The 26,650-nt window shown below is 44.7% G+C and overlaps 1 protein-coding gene across 3 annotated transcripts in view; it reads right to left on the bottom strand.

The window, feature by feature from the left end:
• SMOC1 (SPARC related modular calcium binding 1) overlaps positions 1–26,650 on the bottom strand; it is a 159,351-nt gene that overhangs the window by 131,750 nt on the left and 951 nt on the right. The gene's annotated exons all lie outside the window — the stretch shown is intronic.

Here is a 26,650-nt window from a genome sequence, read left to right as displayed (position 1 = left end):
ATCATTTACAAAAAGGACTCTATAATACAACAAACAGTGTTTTAAACTCCTTTTTTTCCCCATACTAAATCCATTGGGAATTATCTATGTCACAAACACAAGACCATTTTTATAGATTGTGGCATAGATCTGTGCCATAACTTACCTACTTTCTTTGAAAAAAAAATGTTTTAATGTTTATTTCTGAGAGAAAGAGAGAGAGAGAGAGAGAGAGAGACAGAGCACAAGCAAGGGAGGGGCAGAGAGAGAAGGAGCAGACTCCAGGCTCTGAGCTGTCAGCACAGAGCCTGACACAGGGCTCAGACTCACGAGTCGTGAGATCATGACCTAAGCCTAAGTCGGACGCTTAACCGACTGAGCCACCCAGGTAACCCTGGATGCCTACTGTTTTGTGTAGCTCTGAAGGGAGATCTAGGACCAATGGGTAGAAGTCTTAGAAAGGTAGAATTACATTTAATAATCAATCACTTATGCACTTAAAAAAATAGGCCTTCAGTTAAGGATGTTATAGAAATAATTTCTTTTTTTTTTTTAATTTTTTTTTTTTAACGTTTATTTATTTTTGAGACAGAGACAGAGCATGAACGGGGGAGGGGCAGAGAGAGAGGGAGACACAGAATCGGAAGCAGGCTCCAGGCTCCGAGCCATCGGCCCAGAGCCCGACGCGGGGCTCGAACCCACGGACCGTGAGATCGTGACCTGAGCTGAAGTCGGATGCTCAACCGACTGAGCCACCCAGGCGCCCCAATAATTTCTTAATCGTGGTAGAAGCAAAAAAGATATGCAAGATTTCTTCTGATAGATTTCACCTTTTATAGACAGTGAAGTTACCTAAGTTTTGCTATCAAAACAATAACACAATTCCTCAATAGTAAGACATTAAATGGAATAGTACTGCTTCCTGTGGCGGTCAATCCCTGAATTCTAAGCCAATGTCTATTCCACCAAGTACCTCACGACAGCCACCAAAGTAGAAGCAATTATGATTCCCAGCCTCAGAAACTATCTCCACCACCACCCATCCAACCTCCTTCCCTCTTCACCAAAGGTTGTTCAAGACCATTTCTTCACAAGGGCCGTTGTTCTCATCCAACCCCTCCTGTCTCCTTTAAGACCTTCCTCCAATTCTGCATCTCTAACCTCTTGCTCCTCTCAGTAAGGAGTCATCCTACCATCTTCCAAAGAAAATTCTTTGACCCTGCATCTCCATCTAATTCTTACCCTTCCTGTCCCATGCTTCACGGGCAAGCTTGTTGAAAAGGTGGCGTGCGCTTCCTTTTCACTTTTCTCCTCCGTGGCCATCCGACTTGGGCCTTCACGATGCACTGAAAGTGCTCCTGCTGAAGTGGCCAGTGGTCTCCTGGTGGCCAAACCCGCTGGACACCTCCTATGTGTTAGCCATCTGGACCTCTTCCAGGTTTCTCTTTCCCTCTCCCGTAGCTTCCAACTTCTCTGACTCTTCCTTGTTGTCCCTGTCCCACACCTATTACTGTGCAGCATACTGTGCCACGCCATTGTCAGTTTGGGTTACTACCACAAAAATACCAGACTGGTGTCTGTTAAGCACACATCTATTTCTCACAGTTCTGGAGGCTGGCAAGTCCAAGACGAAGGTGCTAGCAGATTCGGTGTCCGATGAGAACCTGCTTCCTGGCTCACAGACAACCATCTTCTCACTGTGTCCTCACATGGCAGAAGGGGAGAGAGAGTTCACCAGGGTCTCTGTTATAAGGCACTGATCCCATTCATGTGGGCCCCGCCTTCATCACCTAATCACTTCCCAAAGGCCCCAGCTCCTAATACCATCACAGTAGAGATTAGGATTTCAACATATGAATTTAGTGGGAGACACAAACTCAGGCCATAACATTCTAAAAGTTGGTAACTCTTTGTCATGCTCACAGATTCTGTGGGTCAGGATTTCAGAAAGGGTACAGTGGGGATGGCCTTTCTGTGCTTCATGAAGAACTCAAAGGCTATGGGTGAATTGACAGCTGGGGCCAGGGAAAACCTGAAGCGTCCTCATTCACACGTCTGGCAGTTGACGCTGGTTGCCACTGGGGACTTCAGCTAGCCGAAACATCTATACATAGCTTCTCCCCATGGCCTGAGTTCTTCAAAACATGGCAACCTCAGGTTTTCCGGGCTCCAGAGGGGAATGCCCTAAGGGAACTAGTGGAAGCTGCATTTTTTTTTAAATTACCTAACCTTGAAAGTCACCCAACATCACCTCTACTGGAGTCACAAGTGTGCCCAGATCACGGGAAAGGGACATAGACCCTCCCTTCTCTAGGAGGCATGGCACTGGTGCTGTAGGATAGAGGGTATTGTTACAGTCATCTTTGGAAAATGCAGACTGCCACCATTCTCTTCCATGGCTTTTCTTCTATGCCCAACTTAATGGAAACACCATCCAGAAATTGATCACACATTTTCCCTGGACCACGTTATTCACACCCACGGCTTTAACACTCCTCTACACATTGGTAGCCGCTCAGTCTACAGCTGATCTAGAAGCTGTCCCGATAGCTTCACCTGGGTTTCTCAAGATGCCTCAAATTCAACAAGTCGGAAACACTCCTTCCTTGTCCTGCCCCAGGTCTGCTTCTTTTCTTGTATGCCCCACGTGGTTTGTGGCACCACCTAATTTCTGGAATCTAAGTAAGAAAACAAATGGGCACCCTCGATTTCTCCCTGTCTTTCACCCACATCCAATTGGCCACCAATTCCTAGCACCGCTGCCCTCTTTAGTCCTTCATCTCTCCCACAGTCATGACAACAACCTTAACTCGGATCCTTGTTATCCCTAGATGGACTTTTGTAATTAGTTCAGAACTGGTCCCGCACCTCCAGGCTTGCACCCCTACAACTCTTCACTGCCTGGACTTTTATGTCACTCCCCTGCTTAGGGTCCCCCAACAATGCCCTACGATCCATAGTACAAAGTCCAACTCCTTAGCAGATAGAGGCATCGTCCCTCAAGATTGGCTGCCACCTCTCTGTCCAGCCTCCCTCCTTCCCAATCACCCCACCTCACAGCATACTGAACTTCCTGCAATCTCTAGAACATACCACTCTCTCATACCTCCATACCCTTGCCTGGAAATTCCTCTCCAGTCCCTGCCTTGGAAAGTCCCACTCAGTGTTAAATACCTAGATCAAGTGGGACTTCTTTGATGCTGCTCCCAGAAGAATTTTAGCCGTTCTTTCCCACATGTTGCCATAGCACCCCTTCTCACCATTATCATATTTTTATTACATACCTTATCACATGATGCTGTAATTTGTTTATATCATCACCATCCTTTTTTAATGTTTATTTATTTTTTGAGAGAGAGAGCACGAGCAGTGGAGGGGCAGAGAGAGAGGCGAACAGAGGATCTGAAGCAGGCTCTGTGCTGACAGCAGTGAGCCAATGTGGGGCTTGAACTCCTGAACCATGAGATCATGACTCATGAGTCGGACGCTCAACTGACTGAGCCACCCAGGCACCCCTATATCATCACCATTCTGATCATCGAGATTATATGCATCATATTTGAAAGGCAACAAACAGATACACTATCAGAAAAATTCTCTTTATTAGAGACAACCCATTACAACCTTGATTCCAAACCAAACAATGCATGATTCCTTCCAGTGTTAACTATGAACTAAAGGGAGAAGGAAAAAAAATATGTTCTATGACACTCTGCCTTCAACAAGAAAGACAGTGTTGAAGGCCACTGCTAAATGTGGGCTGTCCACACCGGCTGCTAGTCACTCCCCACGCCTTCCCTCCCAGAATGGGCACCACAAGCCCATGAAGTAGGATTATTATCTCCCATTGTACCTGTAAGGAAGCCAAACTCAGATGATGAAGTGATTGCACAGGGCCCTCGGCCAGCAGGTATAAGAGCCAGCCTTTGAACCTACATATGTCCAACTCTAGGGACTATGCTATTTCACTGCCTCTAGGTTGTTCCTTAGTCTCAAATCACTGATGCTTCATATTGCCTAAGCATTTTAAGGACAGACCAGAACCCCAGAAGTCATGTGTGAGAGTCTATAAAAAGGAACTACAACTTCAAGAAGTCATCTTGGAGACAACTTCCTCCAATGAGGTGGAGGAATGTCAAGTGTCAAGTCACATAAGTGACCAGTAAAGACAAGTTGTCGAACGGTCTCCCCGCCCTTGCATGTGCTGGAGAAAGCCACCTCTTTGGGCACAGTGGCACTATCATTCAGATAAGTTATACAACCATGAGCAAGAAATGGCTTCCACCGAGTGAGCTCACATGTGCACATCCGACAAGTGAAGACACAGGTGGAGGCTGCTGTTCTCACTGCCCCCATGGCACAGGTAGGAAGAAGTTCCGCAAAGGTGTACCTCCGCTAAGGCTCGGTATATTACCTAAGTGTATCGGTCAGAACTGTTGCAAAGCAGTCTCTGTTGCAAATGACAGAAAATAAAATCAAACTGACTTAAGCCAAAAGAGGAGTGTATCAGCTACGCATCGGTGCATAACAAGCCGCTCCAAACTTCAGTGGCTTAAAATACCAACTTGTGATGCTGTGGACAGACTGAGAGTTTCCTCTGCTGGCTTCTCCCGGGCTCATTCGTGCAGCTACATTCAGCAGGAAGGTCAATTAGGCTGGAAGGTCCAAAATGGTCTCAAGGGCATGTTAGGCAATTGGCACTCATGATTGGTGCTTCAGCTCTCCTATCCATGGCCCCTTGTCCTCTAGGAGACTGACTTTCTCACATGGTGGCCTTGGGACAGAGGTCCAAAGGGGTGAAAGCATAAGCTTCAAGTCTCCTTGGGGCCCAGTGTCCAGAAATCAGTGTTGCTCCCACCAATTTCCATGAGGCAAAGCAAGTCACAGGCCAGCCCAAGTTCAAGAGATGGGGAAACAGACTCCACCCCTTGATGAAAGGAGTCACAAAGAAACTGTGGCCATATTGAATCTATCACAGGAAGTTACTGGCACATGTAATGGCAGATACGAAGGAGTGTCAGTATAGCTACATTCAGATGCTCACAATATATTATCAGAAACCAGTCTCTTTCCTCGCTCACCTTTGTGAGCTTTTCATTCCTAGTGACCAAGGGACCGCCAACCACCACGGCCCTACCTCCTCACAGTGTCCCAACCCCAAACATTCTCCTCCCTACGAGTTGCACTTCAGAGTCCCAAACCTGAATTCATTGGCCCAGCTTGGGTCACCAGAGCATCCCTGACCTGAGAGAAAGCACACACTGATTGACTAAGCCCAGGTCACACACCCACCCTGTGACTGGGAAGTGGGATCAGTCCACCTAAGTTATGGGGACTGAGAGTGAGGGAGGGGCTTTTCCCCTAAAGAAAGTAGAGGTTTTATTACCGGAAAAGAGAGAATAGATATTAGGCAGACCAAAACAACAGATGTTTACTATAATAGGCTTCTCAGGATGGTGACGGGGCAAAGAACCACTACAGAATGCATTGAATTTCTCACTCCCAACGCATCACACAACTTTGCCAGCTGACAAGCCCCAGCTTCCCGGCAGGGTGGTACATGACCACTGAACAGTTTGTTGTGCATTTGAAAAACAAAGAATTAGGACAAAGCCTTTTGCAATGAGCACTTGCACAATTCTTCCATCTGGCCACAGCTATCCTTTCTCCGACATTTGTCACGTTGGTCCTGAAGACACCCCTCCCTGATAGGAATCACAATGCTTTGTCTTCTAACTTAGTGGTTTTTCTAGATCAGATGCAAACAATTTCCTTCCTGCCTCCTACAGCCCTCTCAAAGGCCAACTCATCAATGAATAAATGGCTGAGAGAATGAATCACAATGTCCCTGCCTAGAGCTGTGCTCACATCCAAAGCCCCCAGCTACAGGAGAGGCAAAGATGGTTAATGGAGCAATCCAACTAGCAATCCAACTCTTTGGAAGCTCTTGGACTCCAACATACTAATTTGCATTGTAGCGCTCATTTTCCTCTCACTGGATATCTCCTGAGTATGGGACAGGGGGCTGGGGAAAGAAATTTCATTTTAAATTTCATCTCATGGTATAGCAGGTTCACATGGCCCTAAAGACTTGGTCTTCCATGGAATTGGACGTCACCCTTTTAGAACTGCAGCTACCCAGTTACAATGCTCAACTTCTTGTCAGTACACAAATGGCTCTAACCCCAAAACGAGATGCTTTTCTACCCTCAAATATGAGCAAAACATCTGGGAAAGAAGAGGCCAGAGACTTCAAGAGGCTCCCTTCCTTCCAAGGGAGCTTGTCTTGATATATGTAAGTAGCCATTAGTGAAAGCAAGTGGAATTTGAATCCATTTACGTTCTTTAAAGTCACAGTTCGCATAGGCCCTGGGTCCAGGCCTTGCCTGATAGATTTTATTTCCTTCTATAATTTTAGCCTAAAGAAGTCCCAAACTAGAGTATGCATGAGGATCACCTGCAGTACTTTTTAGAAATGCACATTCCTGGACCCTGCAACATCTCAGGTGAGCTACGGACTATTCTTTAGGAAATAGACTCTTTGAGAAATATTCTCTTTGAGGATGTAACAAGATTCTTAACCACTGGGTCTCGGCTCCTCAGAGAAGAGGCCAAGATTTTGTTACTGACACCCAGTTACAGGCTGACGTGGCTGAAGGTTCCTTGAACTGGACCAGGCCATTGTGGTATGTGGTCATTAGCCCAGGAAGCATGGTGAGCACAGGGACAGACAAGCACTCTTCACTGGGGTGTGTAACTCATGTTAGCACTGGGGAGCACCCGGTTATTGGTTTTTTCACAATTAACATGAAGAAAGAGCCTTTGGGTGTTGGGGAGAGGCAAGAACAATGTAGCAGGGTCTCAATGATTATCAAAGAAAAATCTCCCGTGCTTCCAGCAGGGAGCACAGCCATTATGAAATAGCCAGAACATTCAGTTCTTTTTGACAAGGCCTACCATCAAAAGAAACCATTTAATCAGAGCCTAACTTATTGGGGTTTTATCAGAGCCTAATCAACCTGAGTTGGAAAAATAAATACCCAACTCCAGCCTGCTCTAGCCATCCTACCCCATCTAATGGGAGGAAAACACTGAGACACACATATGAAGTTCACAGTCCAGAAGTCCAGGCTCACTAAAAGACAGATCTAATCATAGGACAACACAATGTTTCCCAACTCCCTACACCTGACCACAACTTCACTGAAGGTCTGTTTATCACAGTTCTTTTTATGCAATACATCATGTCTGGTTTCAATAAAAAAAATTACAAGGCTTGCTAAAAAGCAAAAAACATAATTTGTAGAGACAGAGCTACCATCAGAACCAAATTCAGATAATGAAAGAGATGTCTGAATTAGGATATCAGTAATTGTAAAGCACTATGATTAATATTCTAAGGGCTCTAAGGGAAAAAGTAGACAACACGCAAGAACAGACGGGTAATGTGAGCAGAGAGGTGGAAATTCTAAAGAAGAATCTACAAGAAACACTACAGGTCAAAAACACGGTAACAGAAATGAAGAATGCCTTTTTTAGTTATTATTGAAGTATAACTGACATACAATGTGATATTGGTTTAGACATACATCAAAACATGCCTTTGGTGGGCTCATTAGTAGACAAGACACAGGTGAGGAAACAATCTCTAAACGTGAGGATGTATCAACAGAAACTTCCAAAACTGCGAGGGCGCCTGGGTGGCTCAGTTGAGCATCCGACTTCAGCATAGGTCATGATCTTGCGGTAATGAGTTCAAAGCCCTGCATCGCGCTCTGTGCTGACAGCTCAGAGACTGGAGCCTGCTTCAGATTCTGTGTCTCCCACTCTATCTGCCTCTCCCCCATTCATTCTCTCTCTCTCTCTCTCTCTCTCTCTCTCTCTCTCTCAGAAAATAAACAGAAAGAAAGAAAGAAAGAAAGAAAGAAAGAAAGAAAGAAAGAAAGAAAGAAAAAGAGAGAGAGAGAGAATGAGAGAGAGAGAGAGAAACCTCCAGAACAGAAAAGCAAGGAGAAAAAAGGACAGGGGAAAAAGAAACAGAATATCCAATGACTATAGGACAAGTACAAAAGGTGTAACATACATGTAGCAGGATTACAGGAAGGAGAGAAAAGACAGAAAGGATCAGAAGAAATATTTGAAGCAGTAATAACTGAGAATTTTCCCCAAATTAATGTCAGATATCAAACCACAGAAAGTTCAGAGAATAGCAAACAGGATAAATGCAAAAAAAACCTACACCATGGCATGTCATATTCAAACTGCAGAAAATCAAAAATAAAGAAAAATTCTCAAAAGAAGCCGGGGGGGGGGGACCCCTTAACTATAAAATGGCAAAAATAAGAATTGCATTGGGGTTCTCCTTGGAAACCACGCAAGCAAGAAGATAGCATAGTGAAATATTTAAAGTGTTGTTAAGAGGGAAAAATCCATCAGCCTAGAATTCTGTATCCTGAAAAATTATCCTTCAAAAGTAAAGAAGTAAAGACTCCCAGACAAAAAAAAACTAAGGGAATTTGTTGCCAGCAGACAAGCCTTATAAGAAACGTTAAAAGAAGTTCTCCAGGGAAAAGAACGAGGATATAGGTCAGAAACTCAGACCTACATAAAGAAAGAAAGAGCATTAAAGAAGGAAAAATTTTTTTTCAGGGTGCCTGGGTGGCTCAGTCAGTTGAACATCTGACTCTTGATTTCAGCTCACATCATGATCCCAGGCTGGTGAGATTGAGCCCCCACATCGGGCTCCACACTGAGCGTGGAGTCCACTTAAGATTCTCTCTCTTTCTGCTTCTGCCCCTCTACCCCACTCACACGCACTCTCTCTCTAAGAAAAAAAAAAAATTAATAAATTAAAAACTAAAAAAGGAAAACTTTTTTTTTCTTACTCTTAATTGATCTAACATGTAATTTTGTTCAAAACAATAACAGCAATGTATTCAATGATTATACCTTATGTATAAGTGAGATGAATTACATCAATGACACAAAAGCCAGGATTGAAGAATTAGGGATATTTTGTTATTTTAAGGTACTGACCCTGCCCATGAAGCAGTAGAATGAAACTTAAAAGTGGATTTTGGGATTGGGAAAACGGGACAGGTACATGCAAAAGAATAAAACTGGACCACTATTTCACAGCACACCTACAAAGAAACTCAAAATGAATTAAAGACCCAAATGTACGACCTGAAACCATAAAACTCCTCGAAGAAAATGTAGGCAGCAATTTCTTTGACATTGGCTCTAAAAAAAATTTTTCTAAATATGTCTCCTCAGGCAAGGGAAACAAAAATAAAAATAAACTATTGGAACTACATCAAAATAAAAAGATTTTCACAGCAAAGGAAACCATCAACAAAATGGAAAGGCAGCCTACGAAATGGAAGATATCTGACAATGATATATCCGATAAGGGGTTAGTATCCAAAATATGTAAGGAACTTAAACAACTGAACACCAAGAAAATAAACAATCTGATTAAAAATGGGCAGAGGGCCTGGATAGACATTATGCCAAAGAAGACATACAAATGGCCAACCAAAGCATGAAAAGATGCTCAACATCACTTATCACAGGGAAATGCAAATCAAAACCACGATGACATATCACCTTCACCTGTCAGAATGACTAGAATCAAAAAGACAAGAAAAACAAGTACTGGCGAGGATGTGGAGAAAAAGAAACCCTGCGTACTGTTGGTGGGAATGTAAAATGACGCAGTCCCTGTGAAAACAGTATGGAGTTTCCTCAAAACAATTAAAAATAGAATTACCATACGATCCAGTAATTTCACTAATGGTTATTTACCCAAAGAAAATGAAAACACTAATTCAAAAATATGCACCCCTGTGTTTACTGCAGCATTATTTATAATAGCCAGCATATGGAAGCAACCCAAGCGTCCATCAACAGATGATTGGATAAAGATGATGTGGTATATATATAATATATATATGGAATATTATTCAGCCATAAACAAGAGTGAAATCTTGCCATCTGCAACAACTTGGATGGACCTTGAGAGTATTACGCTAAGTAAAATAAGTCAGACAGAGAAAGACAAATACCATATGATTTCACTCATGTGTGGAATTTAAGAAACAAAACAAATGAACAAAGAAGAAAAGAGTCAAACAAACAACAAAAGGACTCTTAAACACAGGGAAAGAACTGGTGGTTGCCAGAAGGGGGAGGCAGGCGGGGGAGGGTGAAATAGATAAAGTGGATTAAGAGGTACGAACTTCCAGGGGTGCCTGGGTGGCTCCGTCGGTTGAGTGTCCGACTTCAGCTCAGGTCATGATCTCACAGTCCGTGAGTTCGAGCCCCACGTCGGGCTCTGTGATGACAGCTCGGAGCTCAGAGCCTGGAGCCTGCTGCGGATTCTGTGTTTCCCTCTCTCTCTGCCCCTCCCCTGCTCATGCTCTGTCTCTCTCTGTCTCAAAAATAAATAAAAACATTAAAAAGAATTGGAGAGGTACAAACTTCCAGTTACAAAATAAATAAGTCATGGCGATGAAAAGTACAACACAGGGAATGCAGTCAAGAAATAATATTGTAATAAGGTTGTTTGGTGACAGATGGGACTATACTTACTATGGGGAACACTGAGTAATGTATAGGATTGTTGATTCATGTTGTACACCTGAAACTAATATAATAGTGAAGTTTAATTATACTGGAATTTTAAAAATAAATAAGCAAACATGTTTTGTAAAAAAAAAAAAAAAAAAAAAGTGAACTTGAATTCATTGCCAATGTATATTGCAAACTCTAAGGCAACTACTAAAAAAAGTTAAAAAAAAAAAAGAAGTATAATTGATAGGCTAAAAAATGAGTGAAAAAAGAATCACAGAAAATACTCAATTACAAGCACGAAGGTAGAAAAAGAGTGGAAGACAAAAATAGGAACCCAAAATAGGAAGAAGGAATAGAAAACTAAACAAATATAGTAGATACTGACCCAACTATACCAGTAATCACTTTAAATGTCAATGGTCCAAATATATCAATTTAAGCTGTTTAGAAGGGAGGGTCATCTGGGTGGCTTAGTCTGTTGAGCATGTGACTCTTGATTTCAGCTCAGGTCGTGATCCCACACTGAGTGTGGAGCCCACTTGAGATTCTTTCTCTCTCCCCCTATGCCCCTCTCCTCCACTCATGCACGCGCTCGCTCTCTCTCTTTCTCTAAAATAATATAAAAAAAAATAATTACATAAATTAAACTATTTAGAAGGGAGAAAAAGTGTATGCCAATGGCCTAAGCCACCTTATCTGGAACTATCCCTCCAGGAAGCCATGCTGACAGCCAGGAGTTTTCCTTTCTGAAATGCTGTTCTAAAAGCAGCCTGGGGGATCGGGTTTGGGCCCACCCACAGGCCCTGCTGGGATTGGCTTTCCAACTCAGGCCAAGGGAAAAGGCTGGCCCAGAAATAGAGGAAGAGGAGCTCCAGAGAAATCTGGCACCGCTCCTCTGGATCCTGGGGGCAGTGGCTCAGGGACCCAATCTGGGAACATCCTGGGCAGTCACCAGCCTGACCCCTGAGCCCAGAAGGTACAAGAAGGGCACAGAGGCATGGCCCTCCAGTTGTCTCCTAACAGCAAGACTGCCTCCCACGGTCTTAGAGAAAATAGGATAGGTGATCAGGCTCACTCAAACTTCCTTCAGATGCTAAACCCAGGAAAACAACCTCCCAATCAGAGAAAGAGAAAATGAAGGAAGACTTTAGGAAGCAGAGTGTGTCCAGTTGCCGGCAGGAGGAGAAACGGTCACAGAGCAAATGGAGAAAGATCACACCAAAGAGCATCTCTCCCCCATATGACAGAGTCCTCCTGACCTGTGTCTGGTTGGGAAAGGAGAGGAATTTGATTTCTCTCTCTCTCTCTCTCTCTCTCTCTCTCTCTCTCTCACACACACACACACGACTAGTTTCATTTTAAACAAAAGATAATAGAACCACAGATTTGAAATCTTCCACATATTGATGGGCTTTATGGCTTTCATTCCAAGGAGGAAAGCTAAGGGAAACAAAACAATTTGGGGTCCTTCTATGAATCTCTCACACTTTCCCATTACAGCCATTATTTTTACGAATACTTAACATCTCCTGAGCATCCGCCATTATTTCATTTAAGCTCCACAATGACCCAACGAGGCAGATAAAATCTTCAGTTTACAGCTGAGGGAGCTGAAGGTCGGAGCTTACTCTGCCCAAGCATACACGGCAAGAAAGCACTGGGCCTTGGACTTAATCCAGGTCTCTTTGGCCCCAAAGCACTGTGCTATGCTGCCTTCTCGATGGGCAAGAAAGCTCCCAACAACTCATGGGATGGTCACGGCTCAGACTTCTCTCGCCACCTTGCAATGATATGGGCGATGCATTTCATTCTCAAGGTAGATGTAGCTCGAGGGAAAGAAAAGTTAGAAGCTGGGAATCAGCAGTACATGGAGCCCGGGCTGTGGGCCCCATCTTTCAGTAGGCCTCTATCTTGATGGAGAGAATTTATAACAACATACCAACACAAGTGAGGACGGGATCCTCAAAGCCAAAGAGAAGTCAAGTCAGGTAATGAAGCATCCAGTCTTCCATTCACCCCATACCTTCAGGTCACCTGGGCCAGTGCAGCCCCAGATCTGCCCTAAGGTTTTCTGAAGTCACTGCCCAAGAGGCAAGGAGAACGTGTCCATTGAAGTGTCTAGGCACCTTCAAACCCTCTTCAACAAATACAAAGGATTTCCACTTCAACCCTCAAACTGGATATTGATTTTAAAAAGGCCTCCCAGGAAAATATTGTGCCAACCATAAAACATGCTTCCTATACTCCAGACCATTTGCTCTGTGATTCCGTCCATGTCTGCACTGACTACATTGCTGTTAACAAGCATTAAGAGTCTTACACCAAGCTCAACCTTTACTTCTTCACATTATATCACTGGTTACTTGTTCTGTCTGCTCTGCTGCACATTCCTACCTAAAACTTTCAGCATTTGCTGAAACCAGGAATGCATCTCTTTCAGGGGCTGAGAACCCAGAGCCCTAAGAACTGGAAGATATGATAACGCCAACAGTCCGATGACAAGAATAGTGAAGTTGCCACCTGTCCTGAGTTTTGGGCCACATGTTAATCGGTGAGCTGGCCAGAGGCAACTCAGAAATACAATCCTCGGGGCGCCTGGGTGGCTCAGTCGGTTGGGCGGCTGACTTCGGCTCAGGTCATGATCTCGTGCTCCGTGAGTTCGAGCCCCGCGTCGGGCTCTGTGCTGACAGCTCAGAGCCTGGAGCCTGTTTCAGATTCTGTGTCTCCCTCTCTCTCTGACCCTCCCCCGTTCATGCTCTGTCTCTCTCTGTCTCAAAAATAAATAAAAACGTTAAAAAAAAAATTAAAAAAAAAAAAAAAGAAATACAATCCTCTACTGGCATTCAAACTACCTCTTCCCCTTGGCTGGACCTTTTCCACTTTCCCAAGTTCTCCAGGGCATCTTTAAATGCAAAAGTCACAGAGCAAGAAGGCAGGGATCTGGGTTCTGGCTCTGGCTCTGCCACACTGGTTGGCTGTGTGGGCTGAGGACAGGTCTCACCCCATGCATAAAAGCAAGGTATCCCTGAGACTTCTTCCCACTGTAGGACTCAGCCATCAAGCTCACCTCATTTGGGGGGCCTTCTGGAATCCTCTTCATTTGGCCTATTTATCCTACCCTGGAAGTGTCCAAATTTTTCCTACGTTCCCTTTTTCCTATCAGCTCCTAATCTCAGAACATCTGTGCCCGTAGTCATTTAATCTCCCTATAATAGAGGAAGGAACTGATCCCACTGTAATAGGAGAGCTGCCCATTTGCTGGGCTGTGACCATCAGTGCCCAGCACACTTCTCACCACACATCCTACCCCATCACTCTGTTGGTTCCAAATGCTACAAATCCCAAAGTGGACACTGTGCTTGCTGCCCTCACATCCCCCTCACTCCCCCACTTGTGCACTCATGTGGTCAGGGGGACGGAAGAGGAAAAACCTGAACCCCAGCTCCAGAAATGGGTATACTGTCTCCTACCCTTCCACAGTAACCGCCCTAAGGAACCTAGACCTAAGTCACGCACAGCATGGCAATCTCCCGGCAGAAGGGACTGGTGAAAAGAATGGGCATTCGATCCAATTTAGATGGATAAGCTAACAGCAAAAATTTTCTAACATCATCTAGGAATGAAGGTTGTCCCTTTTGTGAAAGGGCTACTTGAAGTCAATTCTCTCTTCTGTAGTCTAAAAAGTAGGATGTTTAGATAAGAAGTGTAGAATCGTTGCAGCAATTCTGCCACCATGAAAATCTAGGCTTGAAATTAAACAGACAACACAAAAGGCAGAGGGGAGAAACAAAGACAACACAAAAGGCAGAGGGGAACGTCTGACAGCATTAATAAGCTGCTGAATCAAACCAATCCTGGAACCCACCTTGGACCTTCATTGGGTAAGCCAGTTCAAAACGTAGTTATCAGTTCTTTTAAACTCCTAACTGATGTGTACATACCGATGATCATACACAAAGCTGATCTACAATTACACTTTAAAGACACTAGAGAGTAAAACCAGCTCATGCTCTTACTGCTTCTGCTAGAAACCAGGAAGATTCTCCTTCCTAGACCACCGACCAAGAACTCAGGGCAGAGTATCCCTCTCAGGGCTCTGCAGTCACACACAGCCTCCCTGTCAGGTCAGTGCTGAAAAGAGAACATTGGCACCTAAGCCGCTTTCTCTGTAGGCAACACCAGACCCAAGAGAGATCGCAATGCCACACAAAACTTAGAAGCCTTTTTCAGCTTAACCTGTTATTTGTCTAAAAACCAGTGATAACTCAGGGCACCTGGGTGGCTCAGTCGGTTAAGCATCTGACTCTTGGATTTCGGCTCAGGTCATGATCTCAAGTTTGTGAGTTTGATCCCCATGTCGGGCTCTGGGCTGACAGTGCAGAGCCTGCTTGGGATTCTCTTTCTCTCCCTCTCTCTCTGCCCCTCCCCCTCTCACTCTCTCTGTCTCTGTCTCAAAATAAGTAAATAAACATTTTTTAAAAATCAGTGACAACTCGGGGCGACTGGGCGGCTCAGTCAGTTGAGCGTCCGAGTTCGGCTCAGGTCATGATCTCACAGTTTGTGAGTTGGGGCCCCATGTCGGGCTCTGTGCTGACAGCTCAGAGCCTGGAGCCTGCTTTGGATTCTGTGTCCCCCTCTCTCTCTGCTCTTCCCCCACTCGTGCTCTGTCTCTCTCTCTCCTTCAAAAATAAACACTTAAAAATTTTTTTTAAAAATCAGTGACAACTCCTAATAAATTAATGGATCCCCCGAATGATACTAATATCACAGATGTTTATATGCCTCCTGATGGAAGTGCACACCAACTCCTATGAAGTATACTTGCCAAAAAATATATCAAATCTGTATCTGATCAAGTCTCTAGATCTACCTATCACAGGACAAGAAATATAAGGGATAGAGGAACACGTTACACAACACTATGGGAATGCAGTCAATAAAATCTAGTATAGAAAACCCTAGAACAACGTATTGATTCAAAACTAAATTACAAATTAAAAGGAGACAGAGGGGAAACTCACAGATTAAAAGAGATTTAAGATACAGATTAACCAATATGTGGACCTTCTTTGGATCTTGATGCAAACAAATACAAAACCATATCTAAGAGATAATCAGGGAGATTTGAATGTTGATTGGATTATATTATACAGGTTTCCCCTGCTATCTCAAAGTAGAGCCTTCCTATGAAACATCTCATAAACAGAAAAGGCAAAAAGTGGAGAAGCAATTACTAGTAATTTATGTGGAAAAGTTCTTCAGCATTCCCAGACCCAAAAAATAACCTCTCAGGCTTTTCTGATACCTTAGGACACATCGTGCTAACGGATGCACAGAATAAACTGAGATAAAGGAAGATACTCACAGACAAGAGTTCAAAGCTCTGGTGGCTTGATGCCGAGATGCTGAGTGTGGTTCCCAGGGAAGGAGCTGCACCCTGCCTCTAGAAGGGTTGGCTGCAAAGCAAACGCTAAACACTACTTTTGCTTTTTGCCTTCTTTTTGTGAGGACAAAAATCCTCCTGGGATTTCTGTCGGTTAGCAAAAACCGGTACCACTGCAAGTCTTTCGAAAAGCAAAGTGGCCGAATGCCCACTGTCCAAATATGGGAAATACCTGTATTAAGCAATTAGTATTCTTTGGTTGTGATACGGTATTGTGGGTAGGTTTCTTTTAACATCTTTGTCTTTTACAGATAGATTTGAAAATATTTACAGATGATAAAAATATAATGTCTGGACTTGCAAAATAATCTGAACAGGAGCCTGGGGGATGGGTGGAAGAAATGAGATTGGCCAGGAGTCGTGCGTTATTGAATCCGTGTGTACATTCCATGGGATTCGTTATACTACTCTCTCCTCTTTGTGTATATTTGAAAGTCTTCATAATAAGGGAAAGTTTTTTTTAAATGAATGGAACAAATCCAAAGATGAAGGAGAGTCCAAAGTCTTTGCCAAAACCCTGCTGTCTTTTCCAGGATAGTCTGCTTACCCAAAGTAACACTTTTTATATAAATTTCCCCAAGTAATTACCTTGGATAAAATACTTTCAGATGACACATCTTCTTTCCAAATATTATAGGGAATTTCTGAAATATGAATGCTCTTTCCATAGGGTTACATAAAGAAGTTTAGTTCACAGAAAATACTATATAAAGCCCTATCAAATATTAAATCGATGACCAGTGTGATGGATTTCACACTGCTTGTGCATCTTTAGAAACTTATTCACCTTAATTTCTACAATCTTAGCAGGGGAAGACCTTTCTCATCCTGATCCCAAAGATGATAGAAACCATAAAGATGTAAAATTTAGTAGATTGAAACCACAGTCTTACCACAATGAAAGGCATTTGCCAGACATGACAGAAAAACAGATTAATATCCTTAGAATTAAAAAACAAACAAACAAAAAATCTCTTCCAAGTCAGCCAGTGAGGCAGGGAAAAAAATTACCACTGTTGTTTTTAAAATTAGCAAAAGATCTGGACAGATGATTCCCAAAAGAAAAGAACTTAATGTAGGATTGCCAGATACAATGCAAGATACCCAATTAAATTTGAATTTCAGATGAACGACAAACAATTCCAGGGGCACCTGGGTGGCTTAGTCGGTTAAGCATCTGACTCTTGGTTTCGGCTCAGGTCATGATCTCATGGTTTGTGAGTTCAAGTCCCACATCAGGTTCTGTGGTGTTGGCATGGAGCTTGCTTGGAATTCTCTCTCTCTCTCTTTCTCTCTCTCCCTTTCTCTTTCTCCCTCTCTCTCTGCCCCTTGTGCACACATGTGTATGCTCTCTCTCTCTCTTTCAAAAATAAATAAACATTTAAAAACAAACAATTCCAGGTAAATAATAAGTTTTTATTTGGGCCATACTTACACTAAAACATTATTTGTTATTTATCTGAATGCAAATTTCTATAATTTATATTATTTTACATTATATTATTCAATTCCATTATTCAAATTTATGCAATTTACAATTTAGGTAATCCTATATTAGTATTTTTATTTGTCAACTCTGGCAGCCCTAAGCTAATGACCAGTAAATTTGAGAAAATGATCAACCTCATTTCTAATCATCCAGGGACAGCAAGGACAACAGGCAGAACAGCAGGAAGCACCAGCAGGAAGAAGGAACCACACAAGGCACCAGGCCCTGGGCTGTGGGGAGGTGTGGCCTCAGGGCCCCAGGAGGGCAGGAGGGAGGTGGCCAGCAACACAAGGAGGCAGGGGAGGCTGTATGCTTGGTTCAATGTCCCCGAACATGTTCTTCAGGGGAAAGGAAAAGTGTGATCAGCACTCTGGAACAGAGGACCCCTTAGAGAAGCATCACTTTTATTATTTGCTCTTAAAACTTTGTTGTGATGTATCCAAATACATTTTTATCTTTTCTGGAAAACGTTATTATGTATCATGTAATGCATACAAAACAGAATTTAAAAACCCATGTACTTCCCTCCTACTTCAAAAATGGAAAACACTGGGGCACCTGGGTGGCTCAGCCGGTTAAACATCCAACTTCGGCTCAAGCCATGAACTCATGGGTTCATGAGTTTGAGCCCTGCGTTGGGATCTGTGCTGACAGCTCAGAGCTTGGAGCCTGCTTCGGATTCTGTGTCTCCCTCTCTCTCTGTTCCTCCCCCACTCGCACTCTGGTGCCCTCTCTCTCTCTCTCTCAAAATAAAGATTAAAAAAAAATTTTTTTAATTAAAAAAAAGGAAAACATTCCCAATTCAATGGGTGCCTTCCATGTCCCCTCCAATGTGTCACTCACCCTCCTGGCCTCACGTCTAAGTAATCACTAACCTGAGCTTCAAGGTTATCATTGCCCTTAATTTTCTCATGCGTTTTTTACATAGGCATGCACTCCTAAACAATGTATCATTTTTGCATGCTTTGTCCTTTATATAAATACATAATGCATGTGTTCTTGTACATTTTGCCTTTTTTCACTCAACATTTTGATGATGAAATCGATCCACAATAATGAGCACAGATCAGCCATTTTTGGTATTGTGTAGTATTCTACCCCTTGTATATACCATAATTCTAGTCTCCTGTTGATGGGCATTTAGCTGGTTTCCAATTTTTTTATTGTTGCCAAACAACGCTGCTATGAACGTCCTTACACATGGGTCTTGGTATATATTTAAGCACATTTCTCTAGGGCATACATTAGAGTCAAATTAAAAGGTCAGTGCTGCGAAGTGATCGTGCAAATTTATATTCCCACCAGCAGCAATAAGTACATTTTATACCTATGTCCTGCTAAGGTTAATTGGAAACTCTCCTTTAAAGCAGATTGAGTTCAAAGCCTGCTGAAAATGAATAGGAGGCCTGGTCTTAGTAGTTACGAAACCTGAAAATCAGCCCCAAATGAGCACAGACTGACTGTCAGATGTATACTGAATCCAAGGGGATTTGGGCTGCATTGAGACAGGTGTGGAACTTTTTTAAAATCACGCATGTTTTCATCTTTATTATTGTCCTCTAAGATTAAAAAATGCTCATTATAAACAAAACTAGTTAAATAATTCCTAAAACACATCTCATAGAAATGTAACATCTCTATGATGGTCACCGTTAGCCACATGACTTACAATCTATGTGATTTTTTTTTTTAATTTTTTTTTTTAACATTTATTTATTTTTGAGACAGAGAGAGACAGAACATGAACGGGGGAGGGGCAGAGAGAGAGGGAGACACAGAATCGGAAGCAGGCTCCAGGCTCTGAGCCATCAGCCCAGAGCCCGACGCGGGGCTCGAACTCACAGATCACGAGATCATGACCTGAGCCAAAGTCGGACGCTTAACCGACTGAGCCACCCAGGCGCCCCTTATGTGATTTTTTTATACACAAACCAACTTTTTTTTTTTTTTTTGCACAAACAGGATCAAATATTCTGATTTGCAGTTTACTTTTTCTACTGTTCAATATATCTTTTCGGGGAAAGAAACAATCTACATTTATCGAAAATTCTACTATTCAATGAACATTTACCAAGCACGTGTTCTTGGGCAGGATGGAGTCTATAAAGAAAATTAAACAACTCCACCATTAAGAGACTCCCACTCTAAAAGGAAAGAAACTAATACACGTGGATTGTTGTAAGGGGACCCTGTTTATCAAGCACCTTGTGTAAGCCAGGCACTGTATTTGACCCTTAATGAATGTGGTAAGCAGAAACATGGCCCCCCAAAGATGCCCATGTCCTAGGCTTAATAATGGTATGTTACATGGCAAAGAGCAATCAAGATTGCTAATCAGCTAACCTTAAGATAAGGAGAACATCTGGACTCTCCCAGGGACCCAGTGCAATCAATTGTAAGAGTCCTTGGGTGGGGAGGAGGGAAGCAGAAGAGTCACAACCAGAGAAATGGAAGCATGGAAAAGACTTGGTCATCTATTGCCGGATTTGAAGATAGAAGGGGCTATGAGCCAAGGAATGCAGGCACTTTCCAGAAGCTGGAAAAGGCAATAAAATGAATTCTCTCCCCTACAGCCTCCAGAAAGAACTCAGCTCTGCTGCCTTTTTAGCCCATTGAGGCCCATGTCAGACTTCCGAGCTCCAGAAATGAGTGTTACTTAAGCCAACGTCTGTGGTATTTGTGACATCCCACTAGCATCCTCCCTGCCCCTCTGGACATAGATGCTATGGCCTCCACAGGACAAATCAGGAAACTGAGGACCCAGGAAGTTAAATTACTAGCTCGGGATCACAGTGGCAGAGCCAGAGTCAAACTTGGGTCTGTCTACCTTCAAAGCCCGCCCTGAGGCTGCCGCACCACCTTCCTGCCTGTGGCCGGCTGCAACACAAGGCAGATGGGGACACGCACTGCCCCTGGGGAAAGCAAAGTGCAGGGTGCATACAGAACTCTGCTTGGGGCCAGCCTGGGAGGGCTGTGTGGAGCCCTTTGAGCCTTTCAAACGACAGGCAGAATTTTGACAGACAGAGATGGGAAGGAAAGGTTAGGAAATGCAATGGAGCTCGGTGAGGCCGCACTTTGGGACACGTGGTAGTATCCAGCAGGACGCGAGGCTGGGCACGATGGCTAGAGACCCATACGCTTCCTGCGGGATAGCCACTAGCCATCTGTGGCTAGGAACATTAAAATTTAAATTAACTGATACCAAGTTAATTAAAAGTTCAGTTCCTCAGTTGTGCTAACCACATTTAAAACTTCAACGGGGGCGCCTGGGTGGTTCAGTCGGTTAAGCGTCCGACTTCAGCTCAGGTCACGATCTCGCGGTCCGTGGGTTCGCGCCCCGTGTCGGGCTCTGGGCTGATGGCTCAGAGCCTGGAGCCTGCTTCCGATTCTGTGTCTCCCTCTCTCTCTGCCCCTCCCCCGTTCATGCTCTGTCTCTCTCTGTCTCAAAAATAAATAAACGTTAAAAAAAAAAATTTAAAACTTCAACAGCCACATGTGTCTAATATTGGACAGTGTGGATACAGAACATTACCATCCTGGCAAAAAGGTCTACTGGGCAGGGCTGCTGACAGTGGGAAGTCCTTGTGTCCGAGCTGGTCAGTGGCACTGTGCCCCTGAGGGAACGATTCGTGGGCTGCCACAACACTCTCCACCTCACCCCTCGACTTACTATCTATCTTATTTTGTGCCCTCTCCCCAGAAGCTCTGCAGACTTCTTCAAGAACAGATACACAATAAACATCCACAAACCTACTTAAAACTCCCAGCACTGCCCTAGAGATGCTTATCTGGTCCTAAAAATAAACTATTCTGGGAAGTAGGTCCAGTTTTTCTCCACTGTCAATACTTGGAAAAAAAAAAAAAAAAAAAAGAACACTGAGCCTTTTCTGAATCAGATCCACGCTGCCCTGTGAAATGGTTTTTAAGGAGGAGGGACAGAGCCGCTCACATGTATGGTGTATTTGTCAGGTTACAAAGCACCTGACACATTGACTGCCCAACCCCCCCAACTTCATTCAGTACTGTCCTCCCCAATCAGGAGAGGGGCTGTACCGAAGCTCCAGCTTCCCCCTCCCCCCCCCCCCCCCCCCCCCGCCCCAGGGGCCTTTCCTGTTCCACAGAGGCTGCCCCATTCTGGTTCCCAAAAAAAGGAGGCTGAAATCTACATCTGGGAAGTACGCAGGGCTCCACACCTAACAAGCTTAGATTTCTGCCAAAGGTAAGATTATTTTGTGATCTAGCAATTGAGTTTAGAATGATGTCAGATGCAAAGGGAAATCCAATTAATTGCCATAATGACCTATGTTGCTTTGGGGTCTTTATGGGGCTGTTGGGAGTGTTCTTGGAGATCCGATTTTCCTATCCCCTCGGCGACTCTGGATGCGTGCAGAGCATGTATGTACAATGCTAACCCTGTTTGGCAGGCCTCGCAAGCAGCTCTGATCGATTTCTCATCCGCAACTCAACCCTTGTCCTCTCCCAAACAGCCCCGCAGCGACAAACGAGGAAGGAGGGAGACTCCACATGGACATTCCCTCCCCTCCAACAACCACCACCCCCCCACCCCACCCCGCCAGCAATGCCAGGAACTTGGCTGCTTAAACAATAGATCTCTATGTGGTCGGGAGAGAAAGGGTGCCCTGTACCTGCTAAGCAGGGCCATGCCCCCCCTCCCCCAGCCTCTGCCAGGGGGGTGAGGGAGGAGGCCAGAATGCAGACAGGCATCAAACCAGAAACACGCCTCCCCAGCCCCCCACTGGCAAGTAAGGCTTCTGACCCAAACATCAGCTAGTGAACTTTTCTCCTCTGCGGGGCTGAGGACTTAAGATGTACAGGGGTGATCCCCCCTGAGCAAGGGAGAGGGAAGACTGCCCACTGCCGACTCAGCCTTACAAATGAGCCCTTTGGCCAGCTGATGGAGATGTTGATGCCAGGGCCTGGGCCTGCTCTGGGTCTAACCGGCCAAAAATTGAAACGAAAGCCAATAATCACTCCCCAGTGTGGTATTTTAGGTAGGGCCATGCACATCTGGAGTGATGGGGGCGGAGGGGGGGGGGGGTGGTGCGGAACAGAAGGAGGCAAGATAGGAGTTCCTAGTCTGGGAACTTTTTGTTTGTTTGTCTGATCACAGGTGCCAAGAATTGAATGAGTCATAAAGTTTGGTTCATGACACTCAGCACTGGTCTACACAGGGACCACTTTCATATTTCATTTAATCAGCCACTCCTCTTTACTAATGGACAAATACCTTCAAACCCATCCTTCCCTCCCCCTAAAGGTAGCCTACTGACACTAACTTACACTCACTGTGTGGTTTCCCCGGCCATATGGTTTCCAACCCCCTGCCCCCCCTAACTTCACCCGGAGCCCCATGTCCAGCATTGCCTTGCTTTTCTTTTCATAGAGCAGTATTGTAGCTCTAAGTATTCTAAGAGATTTTTTCTCCTTGAATTTTAGCTCTTTTTGAGCTTACGAAACATAACATGTTCCATCTTTTGGTATATTTTACTTTACTTTCATATTCCCAAGGTTCGTCCATATTTTTGTACGTCACTGTTGCTCATTTGTTTTGCCTTAGCGTAATTCTCCACCGTGTGCGGGCATCAGTTCATCTGTCCTCCAACTCATGGGCATCTGGGCTTTTTCCAGGCTTATAGTGTTATGAAGAAGGTTGCAAATGTCCCCTTCTGGACACGAGTTTCTCTTGGGCATATGTACCTAGGAGTGGAATTGCTGGGCCCTAAGAAATGGGAATTTCAACCCTGGGAGATAATGAGATAATATCAAAATGCTTTCCACTTGATAACATTTCCTATAGTTTCTAAGATGATTATTTCCTCTTCCTGTCCTTCTCAATTTGGTTTCTTTAAATTTCCCATGTCAGCTCTATCAAAATGTTTCTGTCATGTTCTTTGCCTACCACATGAGTAGCATCTTGGATAAATCCTCCAGGTGGGAAAGAAAGGTTCCTGTCAGGCACACAAGTAATAAGAAGGGTGTCTACACAGACACAAGGACCCTCCCCGGTCCAGACACCGAGACAGACTAGTCAAATGGAAGGGAATGGTCTAGAAGCTGCTTCACATTTGGCAAATGCAAGATAGAAAAGAGAATGAGGGTGGAGCCAAAGCCCCCATCCAAGTTTGTTTGCTCAGTCTCTCCTCCCCCAAACCTCCCATATCCACCACACTTACTAATTTTTAAACAAAGCACAAAAGCCTACAAATGGGGGGAAATCATTTGCGAAGTAACCAACTTCAGGTTTCAATGAGAGCAAGGCAAAAGTTGGTTCACCCAAGTGAACCTGATACAGGAGTCGGTCGAAGGTAAGAGTGACCAATTCTCACCAAAAGGCGGTCTGCGGTAAAGTGCCTGAAGAGTCACGCAGGAGTCAGGTGTTGAAGGTCAAAACAAGCCAGCGAGGGCAGAGAGAACAAATAATATACATAAAACAACTAAGAAATCAAATTCCTTGCTCAGGCTTCTGGACCTTCCCATTTTTTTTCTTATTTTCAAACTTCTTAAATCTACTCCCTGCCTCCGGTCATGCTAAGCGCTAAGAAAGTGGAACCCGTAGAATGCTGTTAAACATGCACTGTCTGAATGTATTTGTTTTTTCCATCAACACCACCAGAGCCCATCCCCACCAGGCACTTGGCCCTGTGCTGAGCTCTGGGGATGCACCGGCAGAGAAGATGGGCCCGGTTCCCGCCCTCACCCAGCTCCTGGTCTTCCAGGGCAGACAGAGGCTTAGACAAAGACAGGCAGTTGACTTGGCCTGACCATCAGCCAGACTCTCTCAGCCTAGGAGAGCCCCTCCCCCATCCCATCCTGCCCTGAAACATTTTCAGTAAATTGTACAGGATTAAAGAAATGGCTGCCTCCTTGGTAATTAAAAGGATCCTGACCAGCGTCCCAGGTAGCCAAGGGGCTGCTCAGAAGTCAGAGACCAAAAAATCAGGTGCTTCCTACATAATAGCCTCCAATCTGATACTTGATAGCTGTCGGTTTCCAGAGTCAAACAAATGTCAGGAATTTTATGAAGGCAGGAAGCACATAAGGGAACAAGGATTGGGGTCTAGGCCTCGAGGGAGCTCAATTAGTGAGCCAGATAAAGTTAAACCCAAAGGGCATGCTCTCGGTTTCCTAGAAAGCCAGCTGGAAAAGATGCCAATCCTTAAGCCTCTGTCACTCAAAAGATTAACAGAAGAGACCCAGGGGTGCCCAAGGGAATACTGCAACAAGCCAGATGTTTCTGCTCCTCCTGTGATACTGCCACTAGCAACCAGAGCCACACCTCTCAGGCCACCGAGAAGCCACAGAGGGGGGCTGGCGACTTTGGGGCTAGGTTGAAACTCAAAGACATCACCCTTTAGCGATTCGGACACCAAGAAATGCTATCAGCATGTTCTTACAGACTCCCCTGCTGCCTCTGGGCTCAGTGTTGTCTCACTGAGCCATCTCCTGCTCTAACAGGAAGGGCACCACGAGCAGGAGAGCACTCCCTGAGCACTCCCTGCAGCTGCTCCGTGGCAGGGAAAGCACACCACCTGTAAATCCATAAAAGACTGGGATTTCGTTTCCAGAACTACATATGCACCACGAGTGTTTCAAGCCAGCCATTGAGCTTCCCCAAGACTCACTTGCAAAAAGGTCACTAAAAAGACTCACCTTCTTGTTCTTACAAGCGTAAGCCATCATGGAAGGTGCCAGCCCCATCGTTCCTAAATGACAGCTCTTATTGTTGCCCATAAATGTACCCAAGTAACCACACGATCAAAACAACAGCTTCCCCTTGGTACTTTCTAAACGTGTGTGTGTGTGTGTGTGTGTGAGAGAGAGAGAGAGAGAGAGAGAGAGAGAGAGGGAGAAAGAGACAGAGAATGCAGCTGGAATACACACATAAGCCTATTTACAGTTCTTGCTTTGTTTCATCATGCCTATCAAATTCATAAACTAAAGAAGCTGGAGGGAAACCTAACCAATGTCCCTATTTTCCCCTGAAGTCCCTAGCTTTCCCCTAAAAGTTGCTTCCTCCAATTTCAGAAGGCAGTTCTAGAAGGAAAGCCATATGGCTTGAGATGCTAGACATGCCCAGCAGCAAACCAGCCCCCCACCATTTGTCTCCGGGCCTCTCATGTGGGCGGGCATCCAGATTTCAGTAGGGGCGCTCTGCTCTGCGTCTCTGTCTTGACTGTTCCTAATTATTGGAGGGAATGCTGTGGCTCTCCTGACCTCGGAGTTTAAGAGCTGCGAGCCCTAATATCAAACCAAGCAGCTTCATTTAAAAGGCATCCTCATCTGCATCCATAAAAGTCCCTCCCGGAGCCCTTACTTGCCCCAGCTTCGGGAATGCCTGCTGTCGAGGATTTATGACACGCCCTGGATCTAATCTGCCGCACCTTAACTGCTGCTGTTGCACATCTGGTCATAAAAGCAAGGGCCGGCCCAACACGGGGACAAACACTTTTCTTTCCTAAGTGGCTGCAAATCTGATCTCACAGTGATAGCTTGGCTCCCCACCTCAGCAAGCCAGCATCTGGGCAGTCATTAAAGCTTGTCAACCTTTGCAAGGCTTTTTTTCCTCCACACACGACAGCTATAAAGATGATTCTCATACAGCAAGAGTTACGAATAAAGAACCTGCAATCTGAACAGGTGGGAAGGGGGTTAGGCCCGGAGATATCCAGGAAAGCACACGCTGGTCAAGGAACCAACCTTGTTTTCACAAAGATCCCGGCTACTTGCACACGGACACTCAGGCTACCCGTGGAAGCAAGCAGCTATCCTGAGAGACCGCCCTGACATACACTGCTTTTTGGCCAGAGATCGCCTGGATTAAGTTTGATCAAATGAGCCGCCGGGTTTAATAGTACATTTTTTAAGGCAACGGAATCCATCATTAGACCAACTGGGGGGAGAGGGGGGCAATAATCGAGGCCAGCAATGAACACAATGCGGTCAGTCCCAGGAGATTCTACAATGCCCTGGGCAGCCTGTCCTGTGCACAGAATTGGCACGTTTCGTTCAGAAACTCCAATCAGACCAAGGTTCAACAAGTAGTTCAACCTCCCAGCCTCGCAGCCAGGGGAAGAGACTCTCGAACACTGCGCGGCTCCTCTCCACAGCCGCCCCCCCCCGCCCCCCCCCCCGCGCCTCCACCC

The sequence above is a fragment of the Neofelis nebulosa genome, chromosome 7, assembly GCF_028018385.1.
Source record: "Neofelis nebulosa isolate mNeoNeb1 chromosome 7, mNeoNeb1.pri, whole genome shotgun sequence".
Classification (NCBI taxonomy): Eukaryota; Metazoa; Chordata; class Mammalia; order Carnivora; family Felidae; genus Neofelis; species Neofelis nebulosa.
Note: the sequence above shows the minus strand (reverse complement) of the source record. Positions and strands in the feature narration are given on the sequence as shown.